The sequence below is a fragment of the Lonchura striata genome, chromosome 4, assembly GCF_050655825.1.
Source record: "Lonchura striata isolate lonStrDom1 chromosome 4, ASM5065582v1, whole genome shotgun sequence".
Taxonomy (NCBI): domain Eukaryota; kingdom Metazoa; phylum Chordata; class Aves; order Passeriformes; family Estrildidae; genus Lonchura; species Lonchura striata.
The window spans coordinates 67,119,756-67,137,963 of NC_140706.1; the positions used below are offsets into that span (position 1 = coordinate 67,119,756).

The 18,208-nt window shown below is 43.9% G+C and overlaps 1 long non-coding RNA gene across 15 annotated transcripts in view; it reads right to left on the reverse strand.

Annotated features, from left to right (window-relative positions):
- LOC144246137 (uncharacterized) overlaps positions 1-17,943 on the reverse strand; it is a 207,838-nt gene extending 189,895 nt beyond the window's left edge. For 9 of the 15 annotated variants that reach the window (XR_014955237.1, XR_014955245.1, XR_014955240.1 and 6 more), the window contains exon 1: positions 9,938-17,943. This is a non-coding gene — a long non-coding RNA (uncharacterized LOC144246137). The other 6 variants (XR_014955230.1, XR_014955238.1, XR_014955231.1 and 3 more) reach the window with 6 other exon arrangements.
- Positions 17,944-18,208: the final 265 nt, after the last annotated feature.

Consider the following 18,208-nt stretch of genomic DNA (forward strand, 5'->3'; position numbering starts at 1 on the left):
ACTCCTACCTTAGACCACAGGTGCTGAAACCAGGAGCTTTCTGTTTACACACAGAGTTATGAGATCCAGGTAACATAACAATCATAACCACCCCTGCAATGGCACAGTGTGGTTTCACCAATAACTGCTTTTGCATTTTGGGAAATGCACTTTTAGGACAGTCCTATAAGTAGAGAGATCAGGTCCTAGCCTGATGCAAACCAATGCTTACCAGCTGACACCAACTGAGAAACTGCCTCACAATTTGATTCTGTCAAGAAAATTCTCTGTAAGAAAATCTTGCATCTTCTGTTGAAATGAAAGAAACAAGCAGATTCTACCAGACACCCCCTGGTTCATACTGAATCACTGTTAGCACATACACTGGAGTCTTACTCAAAAACAAAGGACAGAATACAGGGCAACAAGCGATCAGTCACGTCTGACACGCACACTGTTTCCACAGAATTACTCATCTCTGTGAGCTCTGATAGATGTTAAAGGATTTTTCCTAGTTCACACACAGATGCCTTGTAAATAAATGGCAACTATTCCTATGACTAAATAGTTACTTCGTAGGTATTTTGACAGAAGAGCTCATGGAGTTTCCAATAATGCCATCCTCAAAACATAAACTGCGCACTTCCCCTCCTTTCACTTGTTTTTCAGGAAATCATATTTTCAGACTTCCTGTGGCTGACACAGCCTGGGTAGGTCAGGCTGTGCTGTATCACATCCCACAGCATGTGGCAAAGTGTGAGCTTCCCACGGTGATGCTCCACAATGCAGCAGGTGAGAGAGTCAGCTTTGATTTGTTTCAGTTTTTTCATTGCTGGCATGATGTACAGTTAAACAAACTGGCTGCCAAGGGAAATAGGAAAGGGATGCTCTGAGCTTAACTGTGTGGTTAGCACATTACATCTTTCTAGGAGTTAACCTACAAAGTTAAATCCAAATGATGGATTTGGGCATCTTCCTCTGGTAGCACCATCTGCTTTCACACCCTGACCTAGCTAATCCTAATCCTGCAAGGCTCTTAGATTTTCATCAGCAGATAAATTCAGAATTTGATTCCTAGGACACTGCTTTTCTCAGCTCCTTTTTTTTTTTTTTTTTTTTTTTTTTTTTTTTGATGGGATTTTCAGGCTAACTTTTCTTCTGCCTACTACACTTGCAAGCCTTGCTCCAAGAAAACACACTGGCTGTGATCACAAGATAAGATCTAGCCCAAGAAATCTTTCAAAAAGACTTCTTGGCAGCAGATAGGGAAAGCAGGCATCCCCAACATAGCCAACAGCTGTTTTCCTACAGTTTCCATATCCCCGAAGACTGGTGATAGTGGAAGAAAAGTGCATACAGCAGGACAAGAGACGAAAGATGAGGTGAGAAATTAATATTCCAAATGTTCACTGAAGCAAGGAGCTGGTGTCCCCCTCCACACAGTCAGTGTCTTAGACACCAGATCACTGTATTATCTCTTTAGCTTCCCTAATGCTTCACTATGAACAGTACAACAATCTCCAAAAGAACAAACTGTAAGCCCACACCACCCCATGTTTCTGGCGCTGTAAGCAACCCTTCAATCTGGTCTGTTCATCCCCCCTTAACAGCCAAGGCCTGTCCATTACCATGCAAATATGATTCTAAACAATCCTTTTATTGCAAATAATTTTAGCAGAACCATATAGCTAATAGATTCATTCCATTATTAGCAACAGCTTGGAATTGTGAACTAATCAATATCCCAGGGTGCTGAGGGGGGGAGACAGCAAATCTAATCAAGACCTAGCAGAACTTACACCTAGAATCCTAATCTACAATTAAAAGCTTTGAGAATAGTAATTTACAATCAAAAGCTTTGATTCCTGACAGCCATTTTTCTACCTTTCAATCAACAACAATGCATCACATTATACACACAATCAAATTATGATCTTACTGCTCTAGAGATCTCTACATTCATCAGCACCATTTTCTCCCTAGAAGGGTAAACAAATGAGAAAGGCAATTCAGAATCCTTTTGCACCTATACTTTGATGTCCACACCTTTGCACGTTAGACAATAAAGGGGGTTGTGACAAAAGGATTACAGCCAGATATCACTAAGTTAGCTTCCCTTTATCTGCATATCCCATTCTGTTAATTACTCTACTGTAAAAGTCAGCATGCCCAAGGTCAGTGCTGTCCCAAGTATTCAGATCCGGCACCTGGAACGGATACTCTCCCCCGGTCATGAATTGCCCTCCCAGCTGGCTACTAACAGTATTTATCTGGACCTTGTCTTCCAACACACTGGAAGAGTTGCTCCATTTCTTTCTGGAGCCCTGTATTTGCCAAAATACATGCACCCATGCAAGTGGAAGCTGTTGCTACACCCATGAACCACACAGCTCTGAATCAGGCTATACCAAGCGCTCTGCATTTTTCACCCACATGCATTCTGCGGAACAAATAAATCTGCTCCTTCACTTAGGAATCCTTTGGTTCAACACACAAAAAAATGACATTCCTTGTGAAATCTAGAGCAAAAAGGGCAAAAGCAATGCAAGGAAAACTGAGCTTTCCATCTGTTTATGTAGCTATCTGCTGTGCAAAGCCAGAACACCCGGCCGGAGCTGGAGAGACACACGACTGTGTCACACAAAGCAATCCCCTTCCGGGCTAGTTCAGCCCTGCTTGCATCTACCCAGCTGTGCTCATGGATTCCTGCAAAGGGAAAAACTCAATGCTCCTCTGTGCAGACATTCAGGCACAGCAAGAGAAGAGAGGTAAGTGATCTCCTCCCCTTTCTCACCTTTCTCCCCACTTCTCCACGCATTTCTCCCAGGTAACTGCTGGGATATAATACAGCAGAGTTTTGTTTAAACCTTCCTAACACCATGACTGTGATTTAGGCAGCAAAAGGATTAAGCCTACATGCCTTAGGAGGAGGCAGGACAAATTCTTACTCAGATAGATGATTTATTTGAATGGTAGCAGACCTGGAAAAAATTTTAAAAGGTAACATGGGCAGACATTATACATAAAGGCACTTCAAAAAACTAATAGTGCAATATTAAACAAACAAAGCAAAGGGCTCGTTTGCCTTCTTATAAGGATTCCATCCTGTATCTCTCTGCACCCGCATCTCACTGGCCTCAAACTGATCACCACTGGCACAACCACGGGCATTACAGTTTGCCATGCAGGATGTGCTCCAAAATCCCAGAATTAGCTCAAAACACTATGGCTCCCTTTCTTCCAGCACATGAAATATTAGCAGTCAAGCTGCTCTTAGCATTGAATAAAATGCATAAGGCACTTGGCTTTTGTTAACAATGCTTATTTTGGATGTGCAACTCAAGCAATGGTTTAGATCTAAATTCACAGTAATCCTCAGTACAAAACTAGGCTTAAAAAAAGTTATTGAAGTCCAGATGCTAAAATAAAGCCTTAAGGAACAGCCCTGATTAGCTGGTGGGGTGTAAGCGCTCTACCCTTGGAACAGCTTGGCAAGGAATTGTCGGAATTCCTCCCTCCTCTTTCCGGGGGGAGCGGATGCAGTAACAGCTCCCAAGGGGACGACACTCCCTTCCTTTCGCCTGGGCTCCCTGCGGAGAATGGGTCTGGATTTGTTAGGCAGGACTGCGAGGAGAAGGAGGGGCGGGGATGTAATCCTCACTCCTCACCGGATATGGACACAATCCGAGCTCAAGTTATTGACTTGTAACCTCACCACAAAAGGAGCCATTTGAATTTTTGCTGTGCTGCAAGGCTTGTGCAAAGGGCTGTTACTGAATTGTCAAGGCTTGCAGTGCCCCATGAGGCCAAGATCTGAGAGGAGCCTCAAACGCATCCCCACTTTCCACTACAAAATCACTTTTAAAGGGCAAATATCCATGTATGCAAATATCCAGAGGGATCATGGAAAAACCCAAAAAAACTACCCATTTATGGATTGCAGGGTTTGGGGAGGGTGCAATAATTTTTTTGTTGAGCACATTAGGAACTTCTCCTCTCATTCTACAGCATGACACAAACCTTCATCACCCCACCACAGCCAGTATAATCTTCTTTTGGCACCCGCTGTTTCAGGTCCTGGAGCCTGAAGTATGGCTCACCCAAAGCCTTGGCATCACAGCTGTAACTTCAGAAGGGAGATGATGAGCTTAAGGCAGGTAACAAGGAGCACTTGTACACCTTTATCTTGTTCTGACACCACACAGACAAAGCCTGACAGCACCGGTCTTCCCAGGCTAATCAGTGCAACCTTTGGCTCAAGTCCACAGGCATTTTGCTCATCCAAGCACCCTCATGAGGTTACTCATTAGGGCCCTTTGATTACAGTGCTGCATTCACCTCCACACCATCTCACAGCACCCAGAAGAACCAAGAAAGATTAGGGGAAAAGGCACCATGGAAAGTAACAAGTAAAGGACAAATTCCAGACAAGAAGAAACTAAATAAATTAGAACATGCCAGCTGGCTAAGAGGGGACAGAGTCAACATCTGAAAAATAATGAAATGGAATGATGTGGTAAAAAAGGGAATTATTTACTGTATGTAATAAAGGAAGTTGGGAAGCCTGTTTTAAACTGGCAGCAATTTAGAAACAAAAGGAAATGCTTTTTCATAAAACAATTACAGTGTGGAACTCAGTGCCCACAGGGACTGGTCGAGGCAAAGCAAAGCAGCACACAGGTTCAAATGAGATCAGAGGAATGAACAATGAACACATCCAGGAGAAGCTACCAAGCACATGTCAGTCTCAGAAGCTGCTACATAACTCTAAGAAGCTGAAAAGATAGAGCAGGGAAAGATAATTCCAAATATATATCTATTTTCTGAGGCTCTTTCCCCATCCCACTCTCACCAGCCTCTGCTGGAGGCAGGATACTTGCTCACAGTAATCTTTGATCTAATCTAGTGTGACAGCTGCTGTGTTCCCATAAATTTCACTGAGCTTCACAGATCACTGAATCATTTTCCATGTTTATTGTTACAGTGAACAACAGGACACGTTCCTTTCCTCACGACTTCTTATTTTGCACAGATGATCTCAAAACCCAACTCCCTCGGTACAATTCACATTCAAGCAAATATTATGGAAACCTAACACAGCCTCTAGAATTTTATTCTGGTTTCACATATCAACAGTGAAGACACAAGGGACCACATAGAAAACTTCCTGTGGGATATAGTGAGCCCTGCATCTTCCTTAACAGAGTTAGAATGCAGTTTCAGGGTAGTAACCCTTTAGTGTTATTCACTGTAACATCTCTGTGCTTCTCCTGGCCAAGAAACCACTAAGCAACAAAGTTCACTGCAATCCTCCAGGTTTACGAGGAGTTATTTCATTTGAACACAGCATGTTCCCTTTGTTTACCTGCTGTTTGGTCTCATGATGCAACCCAACATTCTTTCATTAGTTCAGAGCACTTGTAACACAGCCAGAGGCTTTGTCACCCACAGGAGACTGTGGGCTTAACAAACTTATGCAGCCATACGTCAGTGAGTTATTCTTGTACAAAATTAATACAAAAATAATTAATAAAACAAAACCCCCAACACATGGATGAGGTTGCAGCATTCTCCCTTTCACATCTTTCTGGCTAAAACTCCACAGAGAGGGAGGCTAGGGACCTGCAGCTGGTTACAGAAGTGGGCTGAGCATCTGGCAAGGGAGCACAGCTGCCGGCCACAACACACGCCCTGGTACCAGCAATGCATGGTGCTCGTGGGCAGATCAGCTCCCACCACAGAGCATCTTGTGATTATTTGCTACTCCGTGCTTTCTCCCATGCCTCCCCAGAGGATTTTGGACTAAGCACTGGAAAAAAAGGCGCTAATCATGAATAATGAAGTTCCAATTACAGTGCTTGAAACGTTCAGCTCAAAAGTATGTGCTCACTATTTCCTTCTACTTGCTGCTTAGGAAGGCCCATGGATGTCACTGCATGGACACACGGGAGTGGATGTGATCAGCACAAGTATAAGGATCAGAATTAGCTCCAAATTCCTCTGCTTTCAAGGAACTGTTTAGTTTAATGATTAAAACCTCATGAGTGCTTGGATTGTGTGAACACCTGTCAGTGCTCCCTGGAAGAAAAGGTATTTGCTTGCTTATTTATTTGAAAACTCAAGCTATGTACTAGTCAAAGGAATTTTATTTGGTTTTTAAAACAGAATTGAGATGACAGTTTCAGCTGAAAAGTGAAGCAAAGCCAGCACACAGAATTTCAACACCCAGCTTTTGTTCCTGTGAGCACTGACTTTGCTGCAGGGGGGCAGATAGAACTGAACTCTGCACCTTTAAATTTCCTACCACTCTGCTTTTGTGGGTAGCTGTACTAGGACCCTCACACCCTTGCAGACTTAGGAAGTCTAAACACTTAAGCTGTAAAAGAAAAAGAGAATTAGGATTTTAAGCATTGAAGCCCATCCTCCCAACCCTTACACAGCTCATCTGCATTACCTATTGCACAAACGTGGATTATTCAGTAATTAATATAGCATCAACAGTCATCCTTTCAACCTAAAGCTCATTTGGACTCTGGATCTAATTTTCAAAAAAGTCAAAAGCTGTTTTCAAATGGGCAAGAAAAGTCAATTTCCTCAGCTCTCTCCAACATTTGCATCTTTGCTTGGAAAATAAATAATTAAGTTGTGACATGGCAAAGAACAAGCCAGAAAAACATCAGCCCAAAAGAGGCAAGTTTTGGAGAGCTGAAAACAAAGGATTACAATGGGAATGCTTATATAATCTTAATTACAGAGGATGCTTCTTCCATAACCACAATGGCATACACATGGCCTACAACTGCATATGCTGGAGAGAAGAGTAATTATTCCACTGGCTTCTCCCTGTGCTTACCTCCCTCTTACCACAGTTAACAGGGCAAAGGAAATTCATTTCCATGCCCTTCCCCCAAAATGGAAAGGTTAACCATAATTCTGAGGTGAGATGAAAGCGTTATCACTACTCCAGAAGGATATCAATCTAAATAACCCTCACACTCAGTAAATCAATAGGATTCTTCTGGTTGCATCAGACCAGCCACACAGTGTTTGCATAGGGAAACAATCAATATGAATGTCATCCAAATACGGAACTGACAACAGCAGGGAATGTGAGCAAAGGGAGGAGATGGGGGGAGGGAACAGGGCTGCACAAGAGGAGAAAAGGAAAGCATCTAAGGTGTTAGAGTCAGGAAAACCCTTCTGAGTTTTAGTGCCTCAGCAACCTTCATTCATATCTTGAGAAATGTCAGAAATCAGGAAATATTACTTCGGGTTGCATGCTTCTGTCCTGGCCTATCAAATACGTGGAGTAGTAACAGCAAATTACTGGAAACTGCACTTTGAACTTAGCCACTGGCAAGGATCCCAGTCAAACAGAAATGTAAAAGTTCCTTTCCTCCATGGGGCCTCTTGTGTGGGGGTGTCCCCATAGACGTTCAATAGCTGGTTGCAACAGGTTGGAATGAGGCCCTGAGCCAGAAAAACAAGCCCTGACCAGTATTATTTCCTACTGCCTACGTTGTTTATTAAAAGATATTTTGACGCATCACTCTCAGCTTTGTTGGGCTGCATTGGAGGCTCAAGGCCCGTCGAGGAAAAACTGGCACCATTTTCACTAAGTGTTCACGCCTCCTTTTCTTCCAGCATTATGTCTCATGCCTCCCTGTGTGCACGGCTATAGGTGCAGCACAAAGATATTCTTAAAAAAAGAATTGGAAACAGGCAGACTGGTTGCTAAGCAAAGGCTCTGTATTTCCTGCAAATAGAGAAGTAATTAGATTCTAAACCCTATCAATATTCCTAGCATAGACAGAAGAAACAACATTTTTCTGCACACCAGACTTTTGTAATATGGTTTGGAAAAAAAAAAAATCCAACCACAGAGTGTTCAGGAACAGTAACTTAATGTTATTAACAACCCAGGGAGTGCCCAGTGAGTGCAGAAAGGCATTGTAGCCTTCCCCCTTCCAGAGGTGAAATGATCAAAAGATTGGCCTCTTTACAGTCTGTTATATTTCTGTCTAAGAAAGCCCAATTTGCACAAGCAAATAAACTAGCTCATTATAAAACTGAGGGGTCAGCCTGAGTCAGATAAACTCTGAAGTCAGACAGCTGAAGAAACAAACTTTTATTTAAGCCACAGCACAGGTGATCCTAAGAGGAAATAGTAAATCCCCATAGAGCCACAACTTCCACATTGGGCAACTGAGAGCACAAGGAATGGAGGTGCAGGGAGTGCAGTTTTCTAACACGGCTCAGCACACATTTAATCAGAAACAACAGATCCCAGCCTTGCATTCAAAGAGGAGGAAAGCAAATAGAAAAATCAAACACTGTTGTCACAATGCAGCAAGTCAAACATTATTGAAATCATAAGGACTAATCAGTTTCTTGCCTTTTCTTTTTGTTTTTAAGAGACTAAAATTTGTTCTTATTCTCTCCCCTCCTGGGAAGCAAAAACAAACAAACCCCCCCCCCATCCAAAAAAAAAAATCCCAACCAAGCCTGTTCGTCTTTTAGAGATTGCCTAGTCACCAATACAACATCAAGCACAGGTTCCATTTTTTCCTTCCTTATGAATGAAATTAAGCCTGACTGCATGAGGACTAGTCAAGAGGAATGACTTAAAAAAAAAAAAAAAAAAAAAAGCAGAATGCCTTACCCTGGTAAGGCATTTCTTTTCCCTAGGTAAGTTTAAACATAACCTTCCTGGCAGAAAATCAATAACATTTTGACTGTTTTATAAGCTTGATAGGCATTTCATTCTCAAAAATAAAAAAATTTTTATAAGAAAATAATACACTGAACCTCACAGGTGTTTCTAAGAGATTCCAGATCAATAAATCCTGATTCCAATGAGACTTGCAAAGACACATATCCTTACCTTAGGGAAATAAAGAGTGTTTATGACAGCTTCAGCCTCTTATTGTATGTCCTAAGGACATACAGTTCTGTTCATGCTGTACTCCAGGCCACTTGCTTGTTTGATTGTTGGTTCCACCCCACCCCCCCCCCAAGTAGAGTTACAATGAAGGTTGCTAAGAGAGATTTATCCCACTGCACTTTCTTCAATGGAAACATAATAATCATTGTTTAACTTAAAATTTGCCACAACTTCCGTGGGAGAAAGTACTTTACTGTGTATTACCACACAGTCTAATTTTGGTCTAAAAATGCATATCTTTCTTCTGCACTTGCAAAGTCAATACATGGAATGAAGGTAACATTTGAACTACCATAGGTGTTTCTGTAGGGAAAAAAATATTAGGTACACCATCTATGACACTTAATGTTATTATTCCATGACACCTGCTCCAATAAACAATGTAACATATCAAAATAAAGGTAAATATTTTGTGATGCCTGTACAACATAGAACAGACACATTTAAGCATTTCATAAATAAACAGAGAGAAGGATAAATAAACAAATACGTGGAGGCATTTGCTGGCGTTCATGATGCAAGAGACATGCCACAGCTGGCAGGAACATGACTTGTCTCAGGTGTTAACCATGTTTTCCCAATTTTCTGCATCCACTTGCTTCAGTGGAGCATGATTTTGTAACTCTGTAATCCAGAGTATTTGTACAGAATGCCATTATGACAATCAATAGGCTTTTAATTTTTCCAAATGCTTTCTCATGCGTAAAGTCTTGCCAGTAATTTTCACATTACACACCAGCAAATTGTATTTCATGCTGTTTTCTGCAGAAAGACTCCAAGTAGTTAATGCCAGTTTGAGGTGTGCTCAACCATACTAGTGGTCTGTGCTAAATGATGTGGATTTATTGACAATAAACAGAAAGCAAAAGCTGAACACTGAGCTATTCCTACAGTGCTGAATGATGCATCCATGGATCAGACCTGGTGCTGCAGGTGAGCAGGTAAAGCAGAAGGAGCAGACAGGAATTTAGTGAAGCACAGTTTTACTAAAAGAACTTTTGAAGTGTTACCCACCTCCTGCACTGCTTGGACTTTTTGAATTGCTAAATTTATCCTGGAGAGCAACATTAGATGTCACCAAAAATTCCACTGCTTAGCTCTTTGCAACACACAGTAGTTGAGAAGTCACAGCTGACACATAGCCAAATGAGAATACCCACTGAAATCAGGATAAAGAATTGTTCTAGAGAATGAAAGAAGAAACAGATTACAAAAAAAAAAAAAAAAAAATCCACAGGGTTGGGGCACTATCTGAAATTGTGTTACTAAACATTTTTCATTATTAATAATACCATGGTACTGATTTAGCACTTTCATCATGGAGATTGTACTGCATGCATCATACAAGGACATACTGGTTTTATGGGGTTTTCCTCACTTTTCCCCCTTCAAGAAAACCCAAAAGCTCATGCTGAGATCAAATGCACAGAGCAGAGTGGGGTGAGCAATACTAAGTCAAGTGCTTGATAGAAGTCGCTCTGTCATGATAATGTTTTATTCTCCCTGCTGCCAGGGAGGACTTAAGAGGACTCATTGGTTAATCCCACCTTCGCTTTCCTATTCTTAAATTTATAGCACTGTTTTTTCCTAATGTTATATTTTGGAAGATTTACCAGATTAATGTTCCCTGTCCACCACATTTTGGTTCCTACCATCAAAATTTAGTCTGACTCCATGCAAAAACATTCCTGTTGGAATGGGTAATTTTTCTTTCTTTTTTTTTTTTTCATTCTGTTTAAGCACTAGGTATATATCTCACTTGTTCCCTAATTTCCTGGGTATGATATATATTTCCTCACTGAAGTCACATGATGACACAGGCCCACACTACAGCTTTGCTCTATCCTGTCAGAGGCATCAAGTTACCAGGAATGTCAATGGACTTCTAAGGAGAAATGGGTTAGGGGAGAAAGACAAATATATTTAGTAAGATTTTTCCAGAGAACACATGTTGCCCTGAAGCAAACACCTTAGTATGCAGCTGATTGTGTCTGTATAGAAAATAAAAGAAAAAAAAGCAGAGAATTTTTTTTGTCTGAAAATTTCCATTCCTTGAACACAATCTAGAGCAGTAGAATCAAAAATCTCCGTAAAGCAAACATGGAAGAGCCATCCTAAATGCTGGGAAACTACATGTTAACAGCATGGAGCGTGCCACACAACTTTCCAATTATTTCACTTTTCATGCAAGGGCAAGGGATTAAATTCTGTTCCTAGTGGCACACTGCAAAGCAGATAATGGGCCCCCTGAGCTGACTAGGGCTAATCTCAGATCTGAAGGGGAACAGGAGAGGCTGATTCCCTTCCAGAAGGAAACATTCCCTTCTCCAGCAGCTAAGCAGGCCCTGCATGCTATCCAGCATGCCAACAGGAGTGGAAGGAGAATACAGTCAAAAGGAAAAACAACTGAGGAGGTGGGGTGAGGATGGAGAATGAATAAAAATCACAGCTGATACAATTTCTCCCATACACTAATACCTTGAGGAGTTCAAAGGTTTTCCATGCCTATGGCATTTGGCAATTATAATTGCACAGTAAAATACCTAAGGTTAATGAGTAACCTCTAAAGGAAGTTACTTCACATAATGACAGCAATTTCTCTGAACTAAATGTTAATAATCAGGCCTGTAATACGGTGAGAAGGAAATAGTGGGCAATTGGCAAATGGAACTCTGTTACCTAGTAACAAGTCCTTAAGGTATGAGCCGAAAAAATTTGAGCAGGCAAAACATTTCCAGGCAGGCAGAGCAGCCTGACAAACACAAAACATTTTGCAAAGCCGGCGACTGTCTATGACATGGAAAGTGGAAGCAGATGCGGCAAATTACCTCGTTAACAGGCAGTCTGAGGGACAATTAGCTAATGGCACAGCAAAGGGAACGCTGTCACGTAACCAGCAGCCAGGGCAGGGCAGCAAAGCTGAAGATAAATGGGAATCCTGCTCCCTACACGGGCATTCGCTCTCAGCTCTGCCTCTGCTGTGCCCTTTCCCTGCCCACCGGGAGATAAGGGGAGCGCTGCCGCAATTCCAGCACGGTGTGGGAAGCGGCCCCGCTGCTGACTCAGCAGAGCCACGGCGGGTACCACCGTGCACGGAGGGTTTCGACACCTTTGTTATGAATGGGGCAATGCGTGCCCTGCTCCCAGGCAGGGTTACTTGCAGTTTGCCACGAGGAAGAGCATCAGGGTGATTGCCTCACTCAAACACACCGAACAGGATTTCCTAAATGTTCCCTTACAGCAACAAATGCACTGTCAAAATAATCTTAACAAATCCATCTCCTTTCAGGCACAGTGCAGGAAACCATGTACCTACCTCACTCTCCATCTCATAAAATCCTCTTGACGGGTACAGGAACCACACAGGGAAAAAAAAAAAAATAAAGATTTTGTCAGCCTCCTTTGTGCATTTTTTTGCCACAAGTAAATGGTGTGTTTTATCTATAAACCTGGACAAACCAGCTCTTCACAGAACATTGGTATATCCCATATAAGCCACGACTGAAAAGCATTTCCTACAGCAACCTTACCCTCCCAAAACCAGCCCAGCCCCCACCATGCTCAAAAGTGTGTCCAGAACCATGCAAAGTCTTGGATTTGTGCACTCCATCATGACTCCTCATCAATATCACCAACTGAAGCACCACAAAGGACATGAGTGATGCCTCATTCCATCCTACCTCATCACACACACAACTTTTACTTCCTGGCTGAAGCTGTTCATCTACGAGTAATGAGTGTGGCTAGTGTATATCCTGTTCCTAACTTTTCCCCCTTATCTTAAAAACAAACAAGGAAATTTGAGTTTTCCATGTGATGTTAATGCAAAAGTAAACTTGATTTTTTTTAAATGCACAAAGCCCAGGAAAGTCACATTTAAGCTCAGTTCTAAGCCATGAGCAAAAACAGCATTTCATTCCATGACTATGACTCAGGACAATGCAATACACTTCCCCTATTTGCATAAATTCAAATCCAAACTAATCCCTGCAGGAGGTGACTCCAGAAAAAGAAGGCCCATTAAAGTAAACAAATCAGCTGAGGAACTGGGGAAATACGGGACCACTCTTGCTTTGGTGATACACCAAGCATCCCCTGACTCCCCTCAATTTTATTTCTCTCCTTGCAGAATTCCTCAAAAAAGACAGATGATACCCTGTAGCCTAAAGATAGCAATAAGGCAGAGCTCAATATTTAAACAATCATGATACTGAAAACCTGGGATTGATCAGAATTCCAAGACCCTCATAAGAACATTTCTCAGGAGGTAACAGCTGGTTGGCTTTCAAGCGCTGTGCTTGCCGCACATGCCCTTAATCAGTTTGGTCTAATTTCACTAGCTTGAAGTACTTAAATCAGCTATGTGGCCTCCTCATCATAGTTGGACTCAGAAGAGAGCGTAGACAGAAGTGACTGAAGAAAACCATTCCAGCAAAAGTCACATGAAAACCTTTTAAAACTATCAGATCTTGCTGTAGACATACAAAAAAAATATAAGATCAAATTTGGCAGAACTCTGTGTTCTAGCTAGTTTCCACTATCAGACAGAGAATACATGTGCTCATTTAGACAGCAAAGCATATCCTTAAATCCTGAAGGACAGATACAGCTGCAAGGATTGCTAAAAACTGTGGGCCAAGTCTGACGGTAGTGCTGCAATAGTGCTGCAACGTTGGTTCTAAAACTTGAGCAGGTTCGCTTTGTGACTTTATCCTGTGTCAACAACCCCAGCTTTATCCTGTGTCAACACATATGGGCAGGATGTTATTTGGTGAACAAAAGCCACCAGTGACCAACAGCACACAGGTAAAGCATTGGCTATAAATCCAGGGGTTGATACAGAAATAATTAGAGATCTGGCATTTGCCATTGCTCAGATATCTGACTCCTGGAACAGGGGAGCTGACTGCTTTCCAGGAACAGCCAGGCACCCACTGGGGGCCCCTTCACAGCACCCAAAAGCAGCAGCCACAAAGCACATTCTAACCTGTCCTGATGGAAGCCAATATACAGCATGGCACATTCTGGATGAGCACCTTCAAGGAAGGTGAGAGGATAGCCAAGAATTAGGAAGCCCCACACATGAGCAAGAAGAGTTCTCCATGCGTCTGGCAGCGGGGCTGGGTTGGCACTGGGGCCACCAGGCAATTGGAGCCTGTGCCTGCGCAAGGCAGTGGAGCTGCTGGAGCCAGCCCCACCAGGTCATCCTGGGACACAGCCACATCCGCGGTTTTGTTCCTTTCCATAATGGCCCGAGCCACGGAGCTCCTGTGGAGCTGCTGGCAACACCACCTGCGAGTCACTCCTGGGACGAGGGCTCTGAGGTGCGAGGTTTGTAGCCCGAGGCATCTGGCAGCATCTCGGCTTTGGCAGGCGGCTGCAAAGTCAGGGAAGCTGGCTGCCCCTCACCCAGGGCTTCACCCGGGCAGGCTGGAGCAGCTGGGGGGCCCTGGCTGCAGACAGTGTCTCTGCAAAGCCAAACTCACGAGATGCACAGCCATTTGGAGAAGATAAATGAGGTCACTGACTTTTATTTATTTATTTTCACAACAAAGGCTGCTGCTAAAAACTTTTCCTCCCTCTGGTGCGTGCCCTAAGAAAGCTTCACCCCAGAGGCTGGCAATAAATATGTTTGAAACAAACTCGACACTGGACTCATCATCTGCACCTCGGCCTGATCCTCCTGCCTTTGCATCCACCACTTGTACAGTAGAAGAACTCTTATCGCCAACCAATCTCAAGTGACTCATTTTGCACTTGTGCTAGGGAGATCAGAAGGAAGCCTCATGACTTATAATCCATAGTTAAAACTCCAAGAGCATAAAGAGAAGTTATCTGGAAAAATGAAAGTTAAATAAATACAGGTGCCTTGTGGTTGCTACTTGCTGATCTGGCAGCAGTTGTTAGTCATTTCATCAGAAGGCCCATCTGCGAGGATCTAAGAGTCAAAAGCTTTGATTGCCTGCCCTTTATGTTGTCTGGCTCCTCTTCACTCATTCTCCAGAGCCAATGCAGGCTCGGAGTAGTAACAGAAACCTATCCAAGCCATGCTGTTCTGCAGATGTTAAAAAGATAAATGCACAAACTGTGAAGGAGCTCACACAATACATGGCAAACGTTTTGATTAACTGCCCTAACTGGAAGTCACAGACTCCAGGCTCTCCTAGCGTGTGTTTTGGCTTTTAAGAAAGGAAGCCTTTAATGGGGTTTTCTGTGAGTGTCTGTCATCCTGAAGTTGCTCAGCCCACTGCTCTGCAATTGGGAGAAGACTGCACTGCAGTGGAACTGGTGTGGTTGCACTGCAGGGAGCAGCGGGAATCAGATCCTTTCCAGGGAGGCAGCGACAGGAGGATGGGACGCTGCACCCACCACTGGGCTCCAGTCAGCTACTGGGGAGCAGCTCCACAACTTCAAAGGAATTCCTCCTCCTTCCTTCAGTCTGCCCCAGTGGCCTGGATACAGGGGTCAGGCACACAGCCCTGCATTTGGCCCTTTGGGAATCACAAGCGGAAAGAACCACAGGGAACAAGCAGAGCATGAGGCGGCACATGGGACTTTCTTCACAGCCCACCAGGGGTTGGAGCTCTGCAAGAAGCTGAGCGACATTTCTCAGGCTTAAAAACCAGAGCAACACCTGCTATAAAATATCTTGTGCCAAAAGCGAGGAATCAGCATCACATTCACAAGATACCTCATGTGTCCAAGCAGCAAAATCGGCCCGTACACAGGGAAAACATCGCATCCACACATGCTGGCTGCTAAACTCATGTCTCTCAAATTTCCTGTCCTAACAATATAGGACAGCCCCAGAGACTCAGCCCGCATTGCAAGGGGTGTTGGCACAAACTGACTGAAACCAAAAGAAATTCAAATTCAAGGCTGAATCGCTTTCCTTACCTCATCCCATTGTACTTAGTTATTTCAGCACATAATTGCTAACATCCTTCATTGATCTGAAATTCCTGTGGATACAATAAGGCCAGCCACGGATGGATGCTAGCCTTCACTCTGGGTATACAGGCCTTTGTCACAGCCCCTGGGCTCAAAAAGCATAAAGCTTTCAGAGTGTCAGTGACCTAAATACGTCTCTGAGTGCATCTGTGGGCGCCCCTCATGATGCTTTCAGCCCATTTCCTGCAACCACGCCAAAAGCCTGAGGCTCCCCTGCACACAGCAGCTCCTCTTCCCAGCCCAGTTGACTTGTCCTTTTTTCCACTTTACAGTCATAAAATCATTTCCTCTTCCTCCTGGGTTCCGCATTAGCCACAATTAACTGCCACAGGGCATCCTACTTTTAAATTCTCCGTGCAGCCCCATCTGAGGGGTTTGGTGTTGGTGTTTGGAGAGGAAAATTCATAGGTGCATAAAGGTTTTATTATTCCAAGAGTGGAGACAGATGTGCAGGTGATTTTTTTTCCCCTCCCAAGGTGAGAGATTACTGCAACACATGAGAGCATAATGTAAAAGTATTGTAATGCAAGTAAGAGGAGCAAATTGGGAGATGTGTGTAATATTTATATACATTGATACCAACATCAATTTTACACGTAGATAAGAATACTTTCAATTACTAAGGGGAAATGTCACATAATAAATATTTCTCACACCTAAAAAAATTCTGAGCATCATTCTGTTAAAAAACTATTGAAATTATTTGAAAATCATTTGAACTCATGTACAAAACACACTCCAAGAAAGCCTTTATGATTATTTCTCATGGTTCAGTAGAAATAAATGCTCTGTTGAGCCTGTGTTTGAAAATATTCAGTCCCAATACATATTTTAGAAATATACCAACCTAGAGGTGAGAAATATATTTTAGGGTTTTCCTGTAACTTTCCAGAAACAGCTTAGAAGACAGTGGTGAAATCAGCACGAAAGTGACCATCTGGGGCTTGTTTGAGTGAGCAATAAGATGTAAAAGAGAAAAAGAAAAAAATATATGGAAACAACAGGTCTGCCTTCCTGTATGCAGCAAACCTCCAGCAAATCTACAATCAAGAAAAGGTAATGATAAAACAAGGCAAACCTCTGATTTTCACAGACACTGCAAGAGGCTCATTTTAAATAGCTGTCCACACGTCCCTCCAGTAGGATCAGTCTTGGATATATTTTAAATGTCCCTCTAAAATTAGATTTACCTTAACCGTGATGATCCCTACAGCGAGGAAAAAATAGTGGGGAAGTACACCTTCATTCCAGAACTAGATTTTGATTTTACTGTAAATTTTTAACACCCATCTTAACCTCCCTTTGGTTTTCAGACATTACTGAGCGGGACACGAGATTCCCCTGCTACAGCTCCTATTTGTCTCTTCACACATCACCACTTTTTGGGAGGGCGTGCCGCAGCTCGAGGCGCCGGGGGCTGCAGCTGGAGGAGCGGGTCAGTGCAGGCAGCTGAGTGACCCCGTTCCAGGCGGGACTCGGGATGCGTCCCGGCCTTTGGGGAGCGGCAGGGTTTGTTTGCTGCCGGGGAGGTGCGGGCTATCAGCTCGGCGGGGAGCGGAAAGAACCCAGCGGGGCAACTTTTCCGAGGATAAGCAAAGTGTCTCGGCGCAGCGATAAAACCCCACGAGCCTGCGCCACGGCAGTGCCCAAGCCTTCTGGCCCATCTGGAAACACACACGTGGAGGCTGGGGCGCGGTTCTCCCCACAGAGACAACCGAGGCGGCTCCACGCATCACCTCACCCTGGGCAGCGCCAGGCACAGCCGCAGCCGGGCTTGTCGCGCCTCCCGGCGTGGTCCCGGCGGAGAGGGCTGCTGGAAAACGCCCGGCTCACAGCCATCTCCACAGCGGGCTCGGCACCGCGGGTCCCCGAGGGAGCCGAACGCCGCCCCGCCGCCCCTCGGCTGCCCTGAGGGCGGGGATGGCGCCGGGGCCCGGCAGCGGCGCCCGCCCGCCCTCAGCGCCTCAGGGGAAAAGTGTCACTCTGCGTCCCCTCCTCACCTTTGCGGTGAGCTGGGCTCAGCCAGTGACTCCGGTTTCTGTTCTTTCAACACCCGCTTTGTTCGCTGTGGCCGCCGCTTTCTAAAAACTGGGGCAAAAACACCTGTCCAAGAGGCTGGCAGGTGCTTTTAGCGCATCTAGGCAGTGCCAGGGCTCCATTCCAGCCTCACAAGGCATCAGCCACGTAGAAGTGTACTTCCTACAGATTTCCATGCACTTAAAATCACCTCAGACCACTTAGCTTCACACAGATAAAATCTTCTCGCCACAGTAGAAAATAAAACCTTCTCGCATTCGACCTTACTGCCACGAGAAGGAACTTTAACATGAAAAA